General features: G+C 48.9%; 1 protein-coding gene across 1 annotated transcript in view; it reads right to left on the bottom strand.

Annotated features, from left to right (window-relative positions):
* Positions 1-23,817, bottom strand: part of GLP2R (glucagon like peptide 2 receptor) — a 1,432,227-nt gene that overhangs the window by 619,612 nt on the left and 788,798 nt on the right. The window lies entirely within an intron of this gene.

Below are 23,817 nucleotides of genomic sequence, written 5' to 3'. Positions count from 1 at the left end.
TTGCAGTTTGTAATGAAGGAGTCATTTGGAAAGTTGATGGAAATGTTTCAAAATTCTAAAATATGTTTTTTCTCTGATTGCTCACAGACAAATGTGGATGCGTTCAAATTTATTTTGTCCACAAATGGAAAAAGCAAGGTGCGATGTCAATAAAGCTGTGTGTGCTTGTTTGCAAGATGTTGGCATGACATCTTTTCATGTTTGATATTGTGAACATTTTTCAGAGAGATGGAGTGCATCTAACTGATGCGGGCGAAACGATTTTTCTGCAAAACTATCAAAATGCATTGACTCCATTTTTGTGAACACATAATAATTACGTTGTGTAAAAACTTTGTTAGTTTAGGATATAAAACTAAATAATCAAACACATATTAAGAAGCCAAAAAGACAAAAAGGGTTATTTTAAGAACCACCATTTTTGCGTGAAAACCAATTAAAAGGATGTTCATGCCCCCATCCGACGCCTGAAATTTCTTAGGTGTATGTGGACTACTGCACTCTCCATGGGCTATGCAGGCTGCAAAGGGGCCTGTGACTTTTTTTTTACTTCTATTTTTAACTGGGAAAGGTGGCTCATAAAGGGACTGTAATTTGTGTTTTTTTGGTTTTGATTTTTGTGTGGCTTTTTGGTGTTTTTTTTTTTACAGGAGATGTAAGGTGGGGGTGGGCAGGGAGGGAATGGGCACCAACCACAGAGATGAAGGGACAGGTTGGGCAGAGGATGATGTTGGGTGGGCCTTAATCAAGGTAAGTGGCAGTGTTTCTCAAACTCCTTGACCGCTGCCTCAAAAGCAATCCGAAACTGCTCTGCCCTACAGATCGGTGCTTCACAATACAAAAATAGGACGGTGACCCTTGAAAGGTAAGGATCAACAGCTTTCAGTATGGCCTGTGAAACCGCCGCAGGGATCCTCCGCCCCAAAGGAGTATCCTTTGTGGTACAAAGAGCAGATGAAAATGATCGGGTGGAGAATGTCAATCTACTCTTACCTGAGAAAGGTATCACCTTCTTCAGAGCATTCGGGTGGTTATATTTGGTGTCATGGAAGTTGTCCCATAGGAATTAAAGTCAGGTTTCCTGCAACTGAGCACAACTTTACACTCAGTGCATTTCAGTACTCACTCCGAGTATTAGAGGTAAGCACTTCCTCCACCTCACCCTCTTCTTCCTCTCTCCAGGTTGTTCAGGTGGTAGTGGTGAGGCCGGTTGGGAAGCAGAGATGGCCATAATAGCTGTCATTGCAGCATGTATTCTAAAGTCTGCAGAGCAGGTGTTTCCCAAATGCTCTCTCCTGGACAGCCAGATTGAGAATGAGGAAAACTAATGGGTGGGTCCCTCCAGAGGAATCGTGAATGGACAGTTGTGCTGTCTGTGGACTACTGAGTCAAAAATAGGTGTTGTAAATGTGTACAAAGTTGCTAGATTAATCAGGAATGGGTCTGGCAGCTGTGGAAGGATAAAAGGTAAAGTGTAAAGTTTCAGCTTGAAATACACTAGGTTGGTGGAAAATACACATTTAAACTGTGCACGATTGTGGACACCATTCGCGGACATACCATCATGCTGTACGGGTGCGGTCACATGATGACCTCTGGGGATGACAAAGAAAAAAGGTGACATCACAAATGTCATTGATGACATCACTGGTGACATCACATATTTGGGCCACTTGTTTTTGTTCACTGATATATCTAGGCCAGGTGTTTTTGTTCATTGACAGTCAGAATATGAACATTCAAAAGATGTTATACATATAGACGTTACCCTTGTCGTTTGTTCTTAAAGTAATTTTCTTAGGGTTTGGCTTCAGGATTGTAGTTATTATTTCACTGGCTAATATTAATAGATTAAACATGCTGTACTTCTATGGTTAATGGTGGAGCCATTGCCTATCTGTATGTATGATTACTTTCCTGTATTAACAACAGCACTCTAATATAATGTTTTGTGAAGATAAGTACATTTTTTTAATAAATTAAGTATTTCATGATGGATCTACGGATCACCCTTGACATTTGTTTGCCAACATTATAAACACAACCCCTTGTAAGGACTTTTCATGAAAATGTATTTCATATGTGTTGTCATCAGTGATGTCATCAATGACATTTGTGATGTCATCTTTGGGGGTTTCGTTTTTTTACGTGTAACCATAACATCTCTTTAACAACATTGTTTCACTGAATTTCATAGGGGTTTATTAGGGCAACTTAACTATATGCCCCTTTAACAATGTTTTTTCACTGAATATATATATGTATATATATTACATAGCCCACGGTGATGTAGTTATGGTTAAGTTGCTAAATCCATAAGAAGACCTCTTTTGGGTGGCTTTAACTTTGTTCCACTGGACAAATCTTTACCAACCATTGCAAAAAAAGTATATGGCCCGCTCTGAATTTACTTGCAAAGTTTGGTGAGGGGTTTTGTCAAGAGGGGGGGGCAAAGTTATAGGAGGGGACCCCATTTCTTTTTCTCCATAGACTGAATGGAGAAAAATGTTGCTCACGCCTACAGCCCAAACCCCTGGACGGATTTTCACCAAAGTTGTGGCAGGAGCGGCGGCTTGGTCCGAAAGCGTGGAAATCCGTCAAGCAGTTTTTTTTTAAACTACCAAAAATCAGGTCCAAAAAAATGTGTGATATCTGGATTTGGTCCGCAGATCCATCTCCCGGTTCGGTCCGTGGACAGGGCTCCAATTGGCTTAGAAGGCAACGTGGTTTCTGCGGACATCGGACGCGCCCACTAATTGGATTGTGAAAAGCATGTAGTGCGTCATATCTTTGCAAATTCCCGCCAGCGTGGATTCACGGAAAGCGGCCGGTGGCCACAGACATTGCGGTAAAAACATATTAATCAACACAACATTGCACTTGTAAAACTTATGAAATAATCTCTGGGGGGTGACGGGTGATGAGGATGGGATATGGCTGCAAGAAGCAAAAAAACAGGTGTTTTTCGCCGTAAAAGTCTGCAAACAGTCCTGTGAAGTTTGCGGACAGTTTGCGGACACCTCTGCATTACAGGGTTGGTGATAAGCAGTTCTTGGATGGCTTATAGTTTTGCTGTCACTTAATGAAACTGCATGAAATTGTGCAATTACATTCACAAAGTTTGGTGGGATTCTCTCAAGACGGGGCAAAATTAGAGATGGGGACCCAATATAATGTAAAGGCTTATACATGAGGTGCCATTTGACGAATCTACACTTAGGTTGGCAAACTGATAATAGATCTAGATATAAATGTTTTTGCGAAGTTTGGTGGGATTTTGTCAAATTAGAGGGGGAGTCCCAAAATATTATAAAGGCTTATAAATGTGGTGCCATTTGATAAATCTACACAAAAGTTTGCAAACATTTTTTTAGATCTAGATATAAATGTTTTTGTAAAGTCTGAATGGATCTTGTAAAATGGGGGCTGAGTTATATGACTATTGTATGTGCATTCATTTGACACTTTTGAAAAAATAAAACATGGGTGGAGCATTGGCAAGGACCTTAAAGCATGGTTGTGCATATGTGCCCGTGTTTTATTTTTTGACAAGTGTCTTAATGTAGGTTCAAAAATGTGTGATATAACTTTGGAGACTGAGGTGTAGTCTGTGGCCATGGGCAGTGGCCACATTGTCTGGGTCATGGAAAAAGGTCATGGTCCAGACAATCTGAGGTTAAAGTGGCCATAGCCACCTGGGACCGGTTTTGTGGTAAAGTTATTCGAAAATGGGATAGCTTTGAAAGGGAAGAAAAATGTGCTTGTGGTAATATGGTCATAGGGTTCTTTCACCGGCTTCTGCAGGCTGCCATGGAAAGCGAAGAGGATTTTCCTTCCTACACCGGAACGCCGCAGGTTCTCTTTGGGAACCTGGGGTGCTAATGGCCTTCATCCCCCATTGCAGGGGCTGGAATGGGGGGAAAATGGTCCAGAGACCTTGTTATCCACCATCGCTTTGCTTGGGCTGATAACTTGAGCTGCCGGGCTGGTATCTACTGCTCCAGTCCCTGGAACGGGTGATGAACTCCACAATATTCCCATTAGCATAACACAAAATGCTAATGGAAATGTTTGAAAATCTTATTGAGTCTATGCACTTTATTGCGAAATGTAAAGTAGATTGAGTTTTTTTGTTCTATTTTGTTACTGTGAAAGGTGGTTCCTAAATGAACATTTCTTTTATTGCTTTTTTATGTATTTATTTTTTTGCCAAGAGAGCTTAAAATTAAAGGTGGGAAAAGAAAAGAGAGAAGAGGCACCAAGCACTAATATGGAGGGGCAGGCGGATAGGGGAAGATGTTGCACATGTGTTACTTCTAAGGTAGGGAGCAGTGTTTCTCATGCTCCTTGATTACCGCTTCAAAAGCACTTTGAAATTGCTTCCCTCGGCAGAATGTTGTGTTGTAGTATATACAGAGGGCTGTTGTTTTAAAAACAATATGGATCAATAGCCTCTTTTCTTGCTGGCAAGGTAGCTGGTGGGATATTGTGTCCCACAGATGTAGGCTGTGCGTTTACAGTATTGGTTGAGGAAGATGAGGTGGAGGAAGATAGCCTCTTACTTGCTAAGAAAGGAACAACCTTTCTGAAAGCATTTCGGTCATTGGATTTGGCATGTCAGCACATGGAGGTGGTCCCATAGGAGTACTGTCCGGGAAGTCTGCGACTAAGTACAGAGTTGCACTCATCATTTCACTTTGGCAGCTTTAGCCTTTGGTACATTCCCAACAGTGGTAAAGAACTGCCACACCCATGATTCTCCCTGGTTGCTAGAGGTAGGCACTTCCTCTACCTCTTCTGCTTGGTCCTCTTCATTGTCTTTGGAAGTACTGCGCTTTTTTGTTTTGAAGGTCCTCCAGCTGGTGGTGGCTCTTGGGGAGGAGGGATGGCAACAGGTGATGCCATTTTTAAGATAAATAGCAGTTGTGTCAACATCCTTTGAAGTATGTACTGTGTACTAGATTGTTAATGGATAATGAGTTCCGAACTGTCCGCGAAGCATGGCTCTGATCGCGAAGTGCAGACGCGTTCTCAGACACGTCATCATACCGCGCGCCAGCGTATGGTCATGTGGGACTGGCCGGAATGTTCGCAATGAAGTACAATGTTCGTGGACGTCTACGGATGCAAAATCAGTTGAAAAAGTTGCAAAAAGTGTAAAGAAGTGTTAAAAATGATGCTAGAAGGTGGGAATGGAAGAGTTGTAAGGTGAAACTTTGTAAATTGCACACAAACATTGCTATATTGGGTAAGTATAATATTAGTAAGTTGTAGAAAAGTAGCATGCACTGGTAAAAACCTTGAAATTCACTGAAAAAAACATTGTTAAAGGGACTTTATGGTTAAGTTGCACTAATAAAAACCTATGAAATTCAATGAAAATGTTTTGGTAAAGGGACGTTATGGTTAAGTTGCACTAATAAAAACCTATTTAATTCATTGAAAGAACTTGGAAAACTGAAACTGAACTGAAAAACCTCAGAAATTCACCAGTTATGGTAAACTAAGCAACCATATCTCGTGCCACCACCGTGCACTGATAAGACTAACATCACAAATGTCATTTGACATCACTGATATGATATGATATGATTGTTTATTTATATAGCACCTATACACAATGTGTTTCAAAGCGCTTCAAGGCAAGGGAGGGAACAAGGGAAAATACAACCACTTTCTTACAGGCCATGAACAGTAAGGATGTGAAATTAACTATCGTACTCGGCCTGACGACACTTCAGATAGTGCAAGAGTTAAGACATAGATAAGGAAGGGAGGGGGAGAGTGGGAAGGACATGCAATCAGACAGGTGACTAGCGTACTAGGCCTGACAACATTTCTGGTAGAGCCGGATAAAAACAAAAGTAGAGGGAGAGGGGTGCAGAAAGGGAGGGGAGGAACAAAACAAGCGACTATCATATTAGGCCTGATGACATTTCATATAGTGCTGGAGGGGCGGTGTGGAGGATGAGATCACACGTGAAATTAATTTTGATGAAAAGTCCCTAAAGGGGTTGTGTTTATAATGTTGGCAACAAGATATCAGGGGTGATCGGGAGACCTATGATGAACTACTTAATGCATTAAAGAATGTACTCATCTAAACAACATTGTATTGGAATGTTGTTGTTAATCATATATAAACATAGGTAATGGCTGCAGCATGCACCATAAAAGTGCAATATTTATAATCTTGTAATTTTGGAAGTACAATAATGAATGCTAACTTATCCGAGTTTTGTGTAATGTTAAACATGCAAAAACTAGCTAACAATTCAAGACTAACTACACTTGTGCTAGTACAAACAATGTATATGAAGAACCACAATGCATACAAATAGGAGGCACATACAAGGAAACTAAAGTAAAGAAGAAAGAAACAGCATCATCAGAAAATGTTAACATGAAAGTTTATCTTCATGTATACAAATGAATTTCAGGCCTGCTTATTTCCCCATGTATGTGCACCATCAGCTGAGACTAAACCATAAGGAACGTACTTTACGAACATATCACAAGGTTAACGTCTTGATATATAGCACCTTTTCAATTTTAATGTTTTGACTGTCAGTGAAGAAAACCACCTGGCCTATATATGTCAGTGAACAAAAGCAAGTGGCCCAAATATGTGATGTCATCAGTGATGACATCAATGGCATGTGTGATGTCATCTTTGATGTCCTGGGTGTTAGTTTTAGCAGTGCATTGTGGTGGTGCGAGTTATGGTTGCTTAGCTTACCATAACTGGCCAATTTCTGAGGTTTTACTTGTAACCATAACGTCACTTTAACAACGTTTTTTCAATGAATTTCATTTTTTGGGTGGCTTATAACTTTGCTCCCTCTGGATGAATCGTCACCAACCTTTGCAGAAAAAGTATGTGACTACTCTGAATTTTTTTGCAAAGTTTGGAGAGGTTTGGTCCAGAGGGGGCAAAGTTATAGGGGGGTCCCAAAACCTTTGTTTTTTCCCATAGACATAATGGAAAAAAACTTTGCGCACGCCTACAGCCCAAACCGCTGGACGGATTTACACCAAATTTGCAGCAGGAGCGGGGGCTTGGTCCCGAAAGCGTGCTTTTGCAAATTTGGTGTAAATCCGTCCAGTAGTTTTTTTAAAATGACCAAAATGTAAGGCAAAAAAAATTGTGATATCTCTGTTCGCTCCGCGGACGGACTTCCCGGTTTGCTCCGCGGACAGTGCCCTGATTGGCTGAGCGGCTTGCGTGATGTCCGCGGACATGTGATATGTTCGCTGATTGGACGGCGTGGTGCGTGAAGCGCGTCAGATTTTCTGTGGCACCCACCATCTTGCATTCGCGGTGAAACTTGGATTAAAAATTGTATTTAGTGTAGTGTGTTGGTGTGTAAGAGTGTTTGGGGACGGTGGGGGAGTCTGAGATAGGTTCAATGTTCTGTTTTTTTTATGTGCTAGATAGACACTTTTGTTGTGTTCGATTTTTCTGCGGACAACACGGCTGTTCTGCAATGTTCGTAAATAAACAGAATGGATTCGGTGTCAAGTTGAAAGTGTTCTAAGAACACTTGCGGTGTCCTGAAATGTTCATACATAAAGAAAATGGGGGTGTTCTGAGGACGTTGTCCGTATTGTTCGCTGGCAAGTTGAATGTGTTCTAAGAACACTCGCGGTGTCCTGAAATGTCCGAAAATAAACAAAATGGGGGTGTTCTGTGGACGTTCTCCGTATTGTGTGCCTGGTTAGCTGTATCCAATGAGGGAATGGCACAGAGAATGAAGTGGAAATGGTAGAAGGGCTGTGTTGTTGTCTCTTTGTATTTTGTCTGTATTAAGTGTAATTATGTATTAAGTGGGTTTTATTAGCTACTTATTACTTGTTAGATTATGAACATTGCACCTTCATCATGTAAACTGCACACACTGCCTATGTTTCTGCATGTGTTGCTTAGTATACTGGATAGAACTTCATAATAGAATGCTATTTATATCAATGCATTGCTTAATGCACTAATTAGCTCATGATATTTATTGAAATGATCCTTGACACTTTTTGGTCAACATTATAAGAATCCCTCCTACAGAGTTTTCATGAAAAGTAAATGCACATGTGATGTCATCAGTGATGTCATCAATGACATTTGTGATGCCATCTTTGATGTCCTAGGTGTTAGTGTTAGCAGTGCACGGTGGCGCGAGTTATGGTTGCTTATCTTACCATAACTGCCGAATTTCAGGGGTTTTTCGGTTTTACTTTGAAGTATAACGTCCCTTTTAACAAAGTTTTTTCACTGAAAATATATATATATATATATATAGCTAACATCTTTCATCTTTTGTCACCTGATTTTCTTGAGAAGCAATGTTAAAGTAACATAACTTAATTAGCTCATATTTCCCCCTAAATTGCAGTCATTGCCTGTGCTTTCACAAAATAGCACTATGACACTGGTCCCAAATCTCCCTGCCCCACCCCGTGCTCTTCCTGTGTTCTCCATCTTCCTTACTGCTCTGGTGGATGTACATTGACATGAAAGAGGGAATTAGTCATTTCATTTTTCTGTTTCCATGGTGGCCTTGAAGTTTGTATGTATTATATTATTTACCAATAGAAACGGTTTGCCCTCTACTCATGCACGGTTTCATTTTTCCATAAAGAAAGCATCCTAGTGTTGTGCCCTGGGAGAGCCCTGAGGTGGTGTGCGGGCCTCCCTGGGTCGGGACACCAGTGCGCGGTGGCGGCGTGCAAGAACACACGCCGGAGACGTCTGCTCGTTCCGGTGCTCCGGTGCGAACTGCCCGGGCACCGCCTTTATTAACTAGCGCGCATGCGACGGCCCGCTGGGCCGCGCATGCGCGCTTCGTGTACCACGTACACAACATCCCTCCTTTTTCCCCTCAAACAACAAACACATCAAACAGGGGAGCCAACGTGGCTCAAATCAAACTGTACTTAACAGACTTCGTTACTCAGGCTGCCGAGTCCATGATCAAGTCTTGGAACATTTGCGGTGGGCGGTGCCCTTCCCTGCGCGGGTACCTGGGCGAGCCTCTCTCGAGGTTCTCTGGTCCCCCAGGGTCTTCGGGCGGTTCACCGCCTTCCTGCGGCGCCTCTGCTGCTTGTCCTTGGTCAGGAGTGGTTTCTCCCTCCGCTGCCACGGGTCCTATGCGCTTGAAGAAGGACACGTTTCTGGTTACCGTTCCTCGAGCGTTCGCAGCTGTGACCATTGAACCTTTGACATGAGTTACTCCCATTGGTTGGGTTTCGTAAGTCATCGAGAGTTTTCCTTCCGGTTTCCTATTCCGGACTAGGACGGTGTCTCCTACTGATATCTCCTTTTCCGGCAGCCTCCGCCTTGTTGTTTCGCTCTCGTTTCTCGCTGCTCTGTCTGTTGTCACCCGTGCGCTATCGATCACTCCTGGGCGTTGATCTCCCGCTTCGTGTATCAGCCCTCTGGGTATTCGCCTGAACAGCGCCTCGGCGGTTGCGATTCCGGTGGACCAATGTGGGGTGGACCGGTACTCACGGAGAAAGTCGATTAGGTTGTGTCGCAGGTCCTCCCCTCCATTGACAGAAATGCGAAAAATGTTGTTAAGCGTCCGCATGAACCGCTCAACCTCTACATTGGCCCTTGGCCACAGCGGGGTCACCTTCCGGTGCTTGATGTCTCGTTCCGCGCAGTATCTAGCGAACCGCTGCCCTTGGAACGGCACTCCATTATCTGAGCAGATCTCCAATGGGAACCTATGGGTGGCGAAGATTTTGTCCATGGCCAGGATGGTGTGATCGCTGGCGGTGGATTCCACGAGTTCCACTTCCGGGTACCTCGACCACTGGTCCGTGACCACCAAGAAATATAGACCTCTTCCGGTCGAGCCGAAATCTGCGTGCACTGTTCCCCATGGCACGTTGCTCCGTTCCATGGCCTGAATGGGTGGACCCCTCTCCACAGGACTTGTGGCCTGGCAGGGGATGCAGGTCCTCACAAATTTGGCTACCCTGTGTTCCAGATCGGGGAACCAGACCTTCAGCCTGAGGCGCGCCTTCATCCTGGCCATGCCTTGGTGCCCTGTGTGGGCCAACTGGAGGACTCTCGTGATCAACGACCTGGGGATCACGATTTGGTTCCCTCGCAGCAACAGGCCGTCCGTGGACACCGAGAGCTCGTGTCAAACTTTCCACAGCAGTTGTAGGTCCCTTTGTACCTCTGGGTACCTCCTGGCATTGTTTAGAAGGATGTCCCGCCACTCTCCGGTGGCCACCGCCCTTTTCACTCTTCGGAACGCCTCGTCGGTGTTCGAGTCGTCCGCAATGTCCTCTCTCGACAAGGCTACTGGCAGGGCTGATTTAATGACGAGATGCACGGTGTCCCCAGCGTCTGTCGTCTCTACGGGACTCTGGGCGTTCCCCGAGCCTGGGTGGCGAGAAAGGTAGTCGGCGGGGTTATGAGTGCCTGGGCGGTATACTAGCTTGACGCCGTATTCAATGAGGGACAGCATCCATCTTTCGATGCGGGGGGGCGGCTTGGATGACGTTCCGGACAGGATAGGAATTAGGGGTTTGTGGTCCGTAATCACGACGACGGGTTTGCCGAGGATGTAAATCCTAAAGTGTTTGCATCCCCACAAGATGGCAAGGGCTTCCCTTTCTATCTGGGAGTACCGTCTTTCCGTGTCGGTGAGGGCTTTGCTGGCATATGCTATGGGCCTCATGACCCCTAGTTCGTCTGCCTGCATGAGGACTGCCCCCAGTCCCACCGGGCTGGCATCGACCACAATCTCTGATTCCCGGCTGGGGTTGAAATAGGCCATTGTCTCCTGCTCCGACAGGGCTTCCTTGATGGCATTGAAGGATCGTTGTTCAATCTCAGTCCACTGCCAAGCCACGTCATTCCTCGTAAGTGCCCTCAGTGGTTCCGACAGAGAGGCTAGGTCTTTGATGAATCGGCCGCAGTAATTGACCATCCCCAAGAAGCTCCGAACCTCCGCCGGTGATGTGGGTGGAGGCGCATCCCTTATGTCTTTCATTTTTCCAAGGTCCGCGGATATGCCCCCCGCATGGAAGGTGAACCCAAAGAATTCCAGTCGGTCTTTGAGGAATTCGCACTTTTCTTGGTGCAGGGTTAGGCCTACCGCCTGTAGTCTCTCAAAAGTGTTCTCTAGCCGTTTAAGATGTTCAATTTCCGACCTGGCGAAGACCAAGATGTCGTCGGACATGTTAATGACACCTTTCAGTCCGGACAGGGCTCCTCTGATGGCGTTCTGGAAGACCTCTGCCGCGGCCGAGATTCCAAAGTTAAGTCTCTTGTACTGGTACAACCCCTCGTGAGTAGTGAATGTCGTAATGTACCTCGACTCGGCGTGTAGCTCCAACTGGTGGTACCCAGACCTGAGGTCCAGTTTGGAGAAGACTTTGGCGCCTTGGAGTTCTCCGACGATGTCGTCTAGAGTGGGTGTGAGGTGACGCTCCCTTTTGATGGCGGCGTTTGGGAGCCTCATGTCCACGCATATGCGTACAGCCCCCGGCTGTTTCGGCTTTGGGGCTACTACGATGGGCGAAACCCAAGGGGTGGGGCCTTCCACTCTTTCAATGATGTCCCGGTCGACTAGCTGTTGCAGCTCCTCTTCCACTTGGGCTCTTAAGTGAAAAGGAATCCGGCGGTGTTTGAGGGCTGTCGGCCTAACGGACTTGTCGATGTGTAGGCGAATGGGCTCTGCGTTCAGTTTACCAATGCCCTTGAAGAGAGTTTCAAACCTGTGTAACATGCTTTTCAGATCGGCGTGGTATACCCCAAACGTGAAGTGAACAATGTCGAGTGCCTCTGACGCCGCACAGCTCAACAGGGAATGTGGGCTGACGCTGGTGACAAAGAACCTAGCTTTGATGGTGTTTTGTCCATGAGAAACCGGGGCAACGAACACCTTGGATGGGTAGGGGTGTTTCCCCCCCGAATGCATATATTCGTGCCGTGGACGCTGATAGTTCTGATGGGCCTGGCAGGGCCTCGTAATGTTTGGTGGCTAGCACGCAGACCGAAGCCCCAGTGTCAATGAGAATGGGGGTGGGAACGTCATCGATGTTGACAGTGCATGTGGGTTGGCGCCTCGTGCCAGGACCTTTTGCGATGCCGGAGATGAAGAAAACCTCTTCCTCCTCCTCTTCTTCTTCCGCGATGTCCAGGTCCTGCAGGCCCTGATCGATCGAAGAGATACCTCTCACTCTGCGAGCGCCTCCTCGTCCAGCTCTCTCCGGTCCTCTTCCTGCCGCAACGGGGGAGGCAGCCCGGCACATCCTGGCATAGTGCCCCGGTGTGCCACACCGGGCGCATGTTCTCGACTTTGCCGGGCAGTCACCACTGTGGGGGAGGTCATACCCACAGTAGGAGCACGATGGGGCATTGCCTGGCGTGGGCGTGGTATCGGGCCTTCTCGGCGCCCACCTTGACCTTCCCGCTGCTGACCGTCCCACAGCGAATGCATCCTCGTCATTCTTCGGTCGCGTGGCAGCGTCCATTTTTGCACCTCTGGCTTCCGCCAGCTCATGTGCTCTACCCAGGTCCAAAATTTGCTGGAGGGTCAGGCCAGGTTCTCTCAGTACCTGCCTTCGAAGTTTTCCGGAGCTGCACCCCTGCAGTAATTGGTTGCGGACCATTTCTTCCTCATTGACCCATCTGCAGGAGGTCGCCAGGTGTCTCAGACGGGTGCAAAATTTGTCTAGGGGCTCGTCGTCCAGTTGTCTTTCAGCGCCCATGACAAATCTATCAAAATCCACGTTAGCCATTGGGAGAAAATGGTCTTTGAGCGCCTGCTTGACTGCGTCATACGTGAACACGGGGATGACGAGGGAGTCGTAGACCTTGTGGACTTCTGCGCCTGCCGAGTAGATCATAGTCGCAACTTTGGTGTCATCATCGTCCACCCCAGATGCCCTGAAGAACATATCTAGTCTCTTGACCCACAATAGCCACTTTGGGCCCAGCTTGGAAGGGGGGCCAGTAGTATCGAATTCTGGCATGGGGGCTAGGGAGTTGCGAGATCTGCGGGGGATTGGGGCAGCGGCACCCTCATCGTCGGCCTCTTCACCCATTTCTGCGTCAAGTACTCACAGTTGTCTGTCTGGAGAGAAGGGCGGCTTGTCCTGGTCTCGTGGTAGTGTTGGGGTGTAAAAACCCACTTCTTTCTTCTTAATTGCCACAGCCCTGCGCCTGCAGGACTGTGGGCTTTCCCAAAAATTGTCTGTGTCCTTCAAACACAGCTGACGAGTGGCGCACGAGCACCCTTTCAGGCCGCAACCACTGCCGCCTCGTGTGAAGGGGGAGCGAGTGAAAACAAGATGGCCGCCTGCGCTCCGCGGGTCCGTAATACGGAAGGCTTTCCGTCTCTCCGAGGTTGTCGGGGCACGGAAGCAGTCCGTACCTCCTCGTCGCCAGTGTTGTGCCCTGGGAGAGCCCTGAGGTGGTGTGCGGGCCTCCCTGGGTCGGGACACCAGCGCGCGGTGGCGGCGCGCAAGAACACACGCCGGAGACATCTGCTTGTTCCGGTGCTCCGGCGCGAACTGCCCGGGCACCGCCTTTATTAACTAGCGCGCATGGCCGGCCCGGTGGGCCGCGCATGCGCGCTTCGTGTACCACGTACACAACATCTAGCATCCCATTATGCCGGGAGCTAATAGCTTTAAAACTGCATGTTCCCGGCTCTCCGGGGCAGTAACTGCATCTTTTATGTCCTTAAAGGCCCTTACTATCCACAAGCCTTTAACCTTGTCTACGGGTCATTAGCACGTGGACAAGTCTGCAGCAATCGACTGAGATTGTGAGTCCATTTTGTCTGGCCCATAGTTCATTGTCACCATACGATAACCGTACGCTGCAATATCTGAATGTATAGTATTCTTAGAAAATGGTGGCTTACAAGATTGATCATATACCTGGAGATTCGTTGAAGGAAGAATTATATGATATGGTTTTAAAAAAAGTAAAATATGCTTATTTACCAGAATCAGAAAAGGATAGTAACGAACTGGGAGTTTTGAAGCAAAAAGGAAATGGAAATAAGCCGTGGCTTGTCCAATGAGTGGCAGAAATGTTTGGAACACTTTTCAAATGTGCTATGTGCTTAAATCTTTGCAGCACCATTGGGTCACTAGTACAGAAAGTCGAAGCCTAGGCCAATGCTCGTTTGGCTTGGATGCTGTTGGCCTGCGTCTTTATTAACCGTGCCTCTAATCGTGTAGTCTTGGAAAAGCATGTTCTGGATTGGCTCAGACTCTGACTTTGACTGTTCATCATTTTTAAAAGGGTTGTTTTTGGAAAATGCTCAAATACCTTCCGTGCATCCGGGAAAATGAAGATGATGCAATGGGGATTCCTTAGCATTTTACAGTTGCTATAACAAGCGATAAAATATAGGCATACATTATGCTGCTGAGACAGCCCGATGCGTCTGTCAACATGTCGGCATAAGAGGGGAGTTTCACAGAGCGAGGATGGCAGAATGTATGAGGAGAACTGAATGAAAGAGGTGTGAACCTATGAACCCGAAGTTTAAAAGGCCATGTGGGAAAATGTTGGACATCTTTAGAACAATACACTGCTTTTGCGTATAAAAAGACAGAGGTGAAGTGACACTTGCGACATTTAAAAATATCCTATTTGTTATTGAGCCTTCTTTAGCTCTGCCACCTTTCTTCAACACATTAATGAGGTTCCATGAGAAGAGGGTGTAATTTTGGCCACACTGGCTGTTGTGTCACTTTACAGATAAACAGATCATGTGGTGGGCATCAATGCGTGGAAGTATTTTCTGGACACACGTCTCTCAAATTTTTGTCTCACTCCACTATGATTTTGGAGATGTTAATGTTTTGCCTTCTTAATGCTGTGTTTCTTTTCGAAGGTGTTTATTTCCATCAAGTACGTGGGACAGCCATGGCCAGTACCTTTACTCCTCAATATGCAAATCTTATGAAGGGGATTGTGGCAGGCAACCTTTTTGTCTGCAAAAACAAGGGGGGTTCTGGGAGTTTCTCTACTACCGGCCTATATCCCAGGTTGGAGTCCCAACCAGTCTTTAGCTCACCATCCTTTCACAGAAGAGCCATTTCAATTACATATCAGTCTTTGTCCTGCCAAAGGGCAGTCCAGCACCGAAATGTCTGGCAATTCTCTTTTGAACAAGAGTGCCAACAGCAACCCCAGACATGTGTTTCAGCCTGGTTCGGCCTCGTCAGTGAGGTGGAGCTGTGCCTCTCTAAGAATAGTGAGCAAGGGTTCCACATCTGGATTGCCCTAGTAATTTAGGGTAAAACCCAAAGCTACTTAACATGCAAAAACAAGGGGGGTTCTGGGAGTTTCCCTTTTTGCCTGACAGTATATCAGAGATGTTTCCCATACAGAATGTGCCCTGGTGGAGGTACGTTGACAATGTTTTCGTTATTTGGAAGGGATCTGAATCTGGCTGGTTGGATTTTGTTAACAGTATTAACACCAATGGAGTGAATTTGACCTTCACCGAAAATCACGGCCTAAGTGAGATTGTGTACCTTGATGTCATGGTAATCTTGGATATTTCGGGGTTACACACCTCTGTGTATGAAAAATCTACCAGCTCAGGTCTCCCATTATGCCACCAGTAGCCAATCGGTGAGTTGTAAGAGGAACATTCCTTATGGGAATTTGTCTGTTAGCACATAGAATTTGACACATATTGTCCTGAAGTCTCCCATATCTTCTTTTATCAATAGGCCATTCGAAAGGTGTTGAAAAAGCATGCATGAAGGCTAGGGCTAGATTGCTGCATAGTGATGCTTTACTCAATATAAATACACTCACCAAGTCCACAATCTCCCACTGTCAATTATGACCCATGCATGATAGTGACATTTGATGCTTCTGCACTCAATGTGAGAAAAAAATGTCCAGAAGCATTGGCATGTTCTTAAGATGGACAAAGAATGATCTCCCTCTCTTTCATCACATCCTGTTTTAACATATAGACAGGCACCTTCAACGAAGGACAAATTGATCTTAAGCTTTTTGCAGCCCCTTACTAGGTCTCCTACCTGCTACCTGTGCCTTCCGCTGGTTTTGTCAAATGCCACAAGTGCAAAGTTTGTACTTATACGATTGTACAAAAGTCTTTTACACATCCTATCACAGGCTTACCACAGGCTATTAACTAGTTCATTACATGTGAAACTACTTTAGTTGTCTACATCCTTTGTTGTCCTTGTGACAAGTGGTACGTGGGCTGGACCACATGTAAACTAAAGATGAGTATCATTGAGCATTTGAGAGCCATTAAAACTTTAGATCCAACGTATCCTATGGCCAAGCATTTCAAGGAGAAACAAAACAATTCCCAGTTATTGACTTTCTCTGGACCCATGTGGCCAAACACCCCAGAGGGGTAGACCGGGATGTGCGTCTGCGTCTACATTCTCTATTCCCTTTTCTTTTAGGATCTGGTATATGCGCAAAGGCAAGAAATGTGATTAATGTAGCGTCACTTCTATGTTTTTCTGCAAAATTTATGACTAAGGGATATCTCTCATGCTTATTCAGGATAGCTCAATAGTGTTGCAAAGTATGGATCTTAAGTTGGCATGTAGTCGACCCTATGTACATTTTGTTACATGGACATACAATTTCATAAACAACATATTTTGTCAGACAGTTAATTCTTTGTGTAATATACCATCTCTTTTGATCTCTCATTCCATATTTTACACATTCTTTAGAATCAACAAACTTTACATCCATTGCACTTGTCAAAACCTTTCTTTAGTACAGTTTTATGCAACCAGTTTTCTTTTGGATGTATAGGTTGGAATAAAGGCACTGGGACTGCATCAAGAAGAAAAAGAGGATGGAGTGGAGGACGTCCCTGTCACCAATGCTCGGAGTGAGTACTTGGTGTGGCAATTTTTAATGACTGTTGTAAATGTTCCAACGGCTCATGCAAGCAAGGCTCAATGCACTGAGTGCAGTCGAAGGAAACCTGGCTTGTATTCCTACGGGACTACTTCCATGAGGCGACACACTTATGTGGTAATTCATAGAATTCTGCGCACGAGTGGCGCACGCGGCTGGTGCACAGTGTGAGCGTGTGACTTTCTGCACCAGCCGCGTGTGCTAAAATCCATTTCCGCACACAGCGTATTCATGGATTTTAACATCCAAAACCAGCCGTGGCGCAGAGTGGCGCAGCGACCCTGCAGCAGCGCCAGTTACACCCCCAACCTCTCCCCGTGCGCCATGTACAGCGCAAAAATCCCGTACATGGCGTATAGGCTCACAACCATGAAAACGCCTGTAAAACTCCCCGCGGACCCCTCCGAATACACGTACCCCGCTGCACGGGTAGCCTCACATGCGATTGGGCCTGTGCGAGCGGGGTACGTGGATTTGGGTGGTCCACGGGAAGTATCACACGCAGCAGGCCCTGTGCGTGTGGGCTATATGGATAACTGGGGTGAGCGGGAAGATTCACGCGCGATTGTCCCTGTGCATGCGGGGTATGTGGATTTGGGGGGTGCGCGGGAAGTATCACACGCGGCAGGCCCTGTGCGTGTAGGCTACGTGGATAACTGGGGTGCACAGGAAGTTTCACACGCGATTGGGCCTGTGCGAGCGGGGTACGTGGATTACTGGGGTGAGCAGGAAGTTTCACACGCGATTGGGCCTGTGTGTGCGGGGTACGTGGAGGGGGTGCGTGGGATGTTTCACACGCGATTGGCCCTATGCGTGTGGGGTACATGGGTTTGGGGGTTGTGCGGGAAGTATCACACGCAGCAGGCCCTGTGCGTGTGGGCTATATGGATAACTGGGGTGAGCGGGAAGATTCACGCGCGATTGTCCCTGTGCATGCGGGGTATGTGGATTTGGGGGGTGCGCGGGAAGTATCACACGCGGCAGGCCCTGTGCGTGTAGGCTACGTGGATAACTGGGGTGCGCGGTAAGTTTCACACGTGATTGGCCCTGTGCGTGCGGGCTGCGTGGATTACTGGGGTGCGCGTGAAGTTTCACACGCGATTGGCCCTGTCCGAGCGGTGTACGTGGATTACTGGGGTGCGCGGGAAGTTTCACACGCAATTGGCCCTGTGCGTGCGGGGTATGTGGATTTGGGGGGTGCGCAAGAAGTATCACACGTGGCAGGCCCTGTACGTGCGGGCTACTTGGATAACTGGGGTGCACAGGAAGTTTCACACGCGATTGGGCCTGTGCGAGCGGGGTACGTGGATTACTGGGGTGAGCAGGAAGTTTCACACGCGATTGGGCCTGTGTGTGCGGGGTACGTGGAGGGGGTGCGTGGGATGTTTCACACGCGATTGGCCCTATGCGTGTGGGGTACATGGGTTTGGGGGTTGTGCGGGAAGTTTCACACACGGCAGGCCCTGTGTGTGCGGGCTACATGGATAACTGGGGTGCTCAGAAAGTTTCACACGCAATTGGTCCTGCGCGTGTGGGGTACGTGTATAACGCGGTACGGGGGAAGTTCCACACATGCTTTTTCTGTCAGAGCGGGGTACGTGTATCCAGGGGGGTGCGCGGGGAGTCCCACACGTCAATTGGCAGTGTGGGTTCTCACAGGTGTGCCCTCTATCCCCCCCACGGACCCTGCAGGCAACCCACACCACAGGGGACTACCCAGCACCCCGGTCATGTCCCGCAGGCAGTCCATCCATCATGGGCATGCCCCCAGCCAGGCCACATGTCACCTTGCTCTAGTGATCACCAACTCATGTCCCCCAGCGCCCCCACCCCCCAGCAGTGAGGGGCACCTGCCAGCAGACCCCCACTCATGTCCCACTCATGTCACTCAGCACCCCCACCCCCCAGTAGTGAGAGGCACCTGCCAGCAGGCCCCCACTCATGTCCCACTCATGTCCCCCAGCAACCCCAGCCCCCAGCAGTGAGGGGCACCTGCCAGCAGGCCCCCACTCATGTCCCCCAGCACCCCCAACCCCCAGCAGTGAGGGTCACCTGCCAGCAGGCCCCCACTCATGTCCCACTCATGTCCCCCAGAACCCCCACCCCCCAGCAGTGAGGGTCACCTGCCAGCAGGCCCCCACTCATGTCCCACTTATGTCCCCCAGTGCCCCCACCCCCCAGCAGTGAGGGTCACCTGCCAGCAGGCCTCCACTCATGTCCCACTCATGTCCCCCAGCACCCACAACCCCAAGCAGTGAGGGTCACCTGCCAGCAGGCCCCCACTCATGTTCCACTCATGTCCCCCAGCACCCCCCACCCCCCAGCAGTGAGGGGCACCTGCCAGCAGGCCCCCACTCATGTTCCCCAGCACCCCCACCCCCCATCAGTGAGGGTCACCTGCCAGCAGGCCCCCACTCATGTCCCACTCATGTCCCCAAGCACCCCCACCCCCCAGCAGTGAGGGGCACCTGCCAGCAGGCCCCCACTCATGTCCCACTCATGTCCCCCAGCACCCCCAACCCCCAGCAGTGAGGGACACCTGCCAGCAGGCCCCCACTCATGTCCCACTCATGTCCCCCCACCCACTCACCCACCCAGCAGTGACATGCCCATCTCATGACACAAACCAAAAGTCAACTATGTACATCAACACATGTGCGTCACACACACACACACACACACACACACACACAAACAAGTTGCCATTGATTGAGCAAACCCACATGTCGACATGCATGAACCCAATGAGCAAATCCCACACATTGAAGTAAAAGATCAAAATGTATTAACATGAAAACCAATTGAAAGTACATACAATAATGGCAAACATGAAATGAAATGCATATCCAAATAAAATTTAAAAAAATCCTCAAAAAACCCAACTAATCCAAAAGAAAAATGGCCAAAACTTTCTGTCCACCAGAGCTAAATCCAAATGAAACGCAAAATGGTAAATCCATTGATCCATGGTGAAATTAAATTGAAATATCCAAATAAATCCAACGTCTAACTATGTACAATCCAATTTACAAGGGTCCATGAGCCCAATTAAACAAATGAAACCTATCTAATAACCTACCTAACAAAAAAACTATATACAAAAGTGTGGGGCATAGTCCAAAAGCCCCAACATAAAAAAAGGAAACCTAACACTATAAACTATTTACAATGGTGACGGGCAAGTCCTGCGGCTCATTCAGTGATGCTTTCGGCCATATCTATTTGCTGGAGGCGGGCCTCTGTCCTGTCCCCGAGGTCTCGCAGGGAGGCACTCATGGCCTGTTCCAACTCCCTGCGAGTCGCCTCGACGCGCTCTGCCCACCTCAACACCCGACGCATGTAGAACTCCACCCTGACCATGGTGAGCCGCGCCACTTCCGCCCGCCGCCGCTCCGCACCTATACGCTGGCCCAACCATAGCCACATGGAAGACACACCCATTCCAGGGTCCTCCTGCCCTTTGGCCGATGCCTGCCCCCCTGATGTTGATGGCCCCGAGCCATCATTGCTCCCACCTAGAGCCTGCTCCTGCTGCTGCTGCTGCTGTCCATGTGCCCTGTCCGATGATGCCTGCACATCCTCCATCAGCTGGTCTCCAGTTGTGGTGTCCACCCCTGCTGGACCGCCGACTCCCGACTGTGGCAGGGATGGGATCTCCACCAAGCTGGCTGTGTTGGTCAGGCCAGGTCCACAGGGGGCCCTGGTGGAATCTTGCCGGAAGACGGCAGGGAGAACGACTGGCGCATAGTCCCCACAGAGGAGGAGAGGTCCGCGAGAGTGCGCGTCACATGAAGGAACCCACTGACCAGGGCCCCTCCCAACAGTGCCACGTTGCGACGCTGCTATTCGTGATGGCGTGCGTTTTCCGCCCAGGAAGAACGCACGTCATCACGTATGTCACACGTGCACAACCCGACACCAATCAGGATGGAGCCCATACGTTCATGGGACCCCTCGTCCGCAGGTAGTGGAGAGGCAGATGACATGGCACTCTCCCCTACCTGCGGACGGGCCTGGGACGGGGCATCCCTGCTGGTGCATGGTGGTGCAGTCACAGCGTCAAGGACAGTGACATGCACAGGCCCCTCCGCGGTGACCTGTGCTGCCTCCTGGCCCTGGACTGCACCACTTGCACCAGTGGTACTACCCCCACCAGGCCCTATGTGCTGCTCAGTAGTGGGCTCCTCCTCCTCTGTGGAGACCGCCAACCTGGATGTCTCCACACCGTCTTCCGCCATTGCAAGCCCCTGTGGGGGCTCACCCGGCACTTCCGCCACAGCCGTAGTGGCAGACGCGGCACCAGCCCCGTCGCTCCCGGATGATGGCAAGTCCTGGGAGGGTGGCTGGGCCTTGCGTCGCCACCCGGTGGAGGCATCCCCACCGCTTGGCTCCACAGCGCCGTCTCCGCCCTCTTCTTCACTTGACGCTGTGTAGAGGGAGACATAGAACACAAGAATCAGGGTAGAGTACAATATTCCCCTAGACAGGAAGCAATAACACATGAGTGGCAGTGTCAAACGTCACTTCCATCCTGTCCCTCCACAACACATGGGTGAATGCACGCAACACACATGCAGAAACAGGCACGGCGCCTGCAATCAACATCAGCATCCATGTACAAGGGCCTCTATTAACCAAAATGTTGCCTTCAAACTCACATGCATCATGGCTCACATTGATCCCATGCACACACATCACCGGAGGGTCATGCATCATGGCTTGTACACCACAGACACAGTGGATAGACACAGTGCATACAACGGTGACCGCACTGCATGAGTGAATGTACACATCATCACGGACATGTGTCATGCATCCATGGCGTTTCAAAGTCACACACACACTTCTCAGACACACACACATGTGCACCATACATGTACATGACAGCAGCACCAATCCCTCACACCCCCTCCATGTCCAAGAACAGAGACTGGCATGCTTTCATGTGTGAATTTGGCATGCAGTTCCCCATGTTGCATTGTAACACATGCACCAACCATGTGGTTCACACATTACTGGTCTCACATGCATGACCATGATGTCCCTGCACGCACACATCCATACATGGCCTATGTCACACATACATGCAAGTATCAGACTACCAGTACACTGCAACATGCCCTGTCTCACACACCAATGCTTGGCCACTTACCGCTCAACTCCAGACGGGTCTTCCTCCCAAGGGTCTGGGCGTGGAGCGCTGGGCATACAAGTTCCAGGACCCTCATCTGGATTTCACTCATGCTGACCCGGCCCCCCTCCGCGAAGCGCCGGGCCTTGTAGAGGGTCCTGGACCTGAAGTCCTCCCAGCGCTTCTTGACGTGCTTGATGTCGCGGGTTGCCACCCTCTCCGCATTGATGGCAACCACTACGTCGTCCCAGATCTTCTCCTGTCCTTCCTTGTTGGCGCGTGAGTTGTTCCGAAGGACATGCTCCACCAGGACACCAACTTCCTTCACACTGAAGCTGGTGGCCCTCTGCCTCTCTGGCTGGGGGTCGCCAGTGGTCTCAGATGGTGTTTGCCCCAACATGGCGACCCCGAGGCAGGTGTGGGTGGGCAACTAGGTCCTAGGGCTGGGCTGTGGAGCGATGGTATCCCAGTCGGGAGTCTTCTGTTCCAGCAGGGGTGGACACAGCAACTGGAACCCTGGCTGACGTGCATGCACCAAATAGCAGGGCACGTGGGCAGCAGGCAGGCAGCAGCAGATGGCAGATGGGAGCGTGCTCGGGACTTTGGGGGGCAGTAATTCGGCCTTCTGGGCAGGAGCGTGGTCTTCCGTGTGTTGTTGCGTGGCCAGTTTGATACGGAGTTATTTGGCACGTGAAAATCTTGCACGTCTGCGTGTAATTCGAGGAAAGGCCCTTAGCGCGTAAGCGCATCTGTGACATTACGCACGTGGGCGTTTCCCTCGTGACGTGGGCATAGTGGTTCAGGCAGCGTGAAAAACTGCACGTCTGTGTGTATATGCGTGTAATCCGAGGAAAGGGCCTACGCGTCTGTGACGTGACGCGCAAGGGCATTTCCCTCAACACGGGTGCATGTTCATCGTACACGTGCAAAAACTGCACGTCCGAGTTTCAGCTCGTGTAATTGGAGGAAAGGACCTTATCGCGTACACGCGTAAGTGACATTGTACGTGTGGGCCAGTTTAAAAGGTACGTGTAGGACGCCATTTCCTTGTACGTGCTTTTCGTGGAGAGCGAGTGGGTGAATTCTGTACTTCTTGTCGGTTCACACGCGATTACTTCACAGCATTTCAAGTTCGTACTACCTGTCAGCGTTCCATTTTTTTGTTGGGCCTGTTTCCTCAAACAGCGTTCACTTCTTCTTTTGTCCAGTCTCCTCAGACAGCGTACAATTCTTCTTTTGGCGGGGGTGTTGCCAACGCGCAAACGCGCGTCTTTTTCATGTTCTTTTTCCAGGCAGACGGTGATTCGCACACGTATTTACCAACTGTGCTTGCCCCGTGTGTCGCGTACCCCTTCAGAGGTCATTGTAGGCTGCGTGTATTACGTGTACGCTTAATTTTGTGTTTCTGGGTGCCACAGCGTAGAGCGGGTTCATTTTTCCACGCACATGGTCTACAAGGGGGTGCGTGCACGTTATTTTTTGTTTTCGGGGTGCCTGTGCGTTGTGTGACCCGTCATCTTCCCCCAGGGTCCACAGGCAGCCTTGCTAGAGCATTAGGGTATGAATTCCATCTAGTACCCTACCCCTTTCATTCCCAATTGCCCATGACAATCGTTCACTATTACTCCCATATGCACAAAAACATCAGTGCCATGGTTGGGAGGTGACCAAGCGGTAAGGGAGGCAAAGGTGGCCGACCTCCAAAAGGTGGCCGTGGTGGGTGCGGTAGGGGATGTGGCCAGGATTTGCAGGGTGCCCCTAGACCCCTATGTGTGGAGGA

This window comes from Ambystoma mexicanum, chromosome 3q (genome assembly GCF_040938575.1).
Source record: "Ambystoma mexicanum isolate Mex_15411 chromosome 3q, UKY_AmexF1_1, whole genome shotgun sequence".
Classification (NCBI taxonomy): Eukaryota; Metazoa; Chordata; class Amphibia; order Caudata; family Ambystomatidae; genus Ambystoma; species Ambystoma mexicanum.
This window is presented reverse-complemented; position numbering and strand designations above follow the sequence as displayed.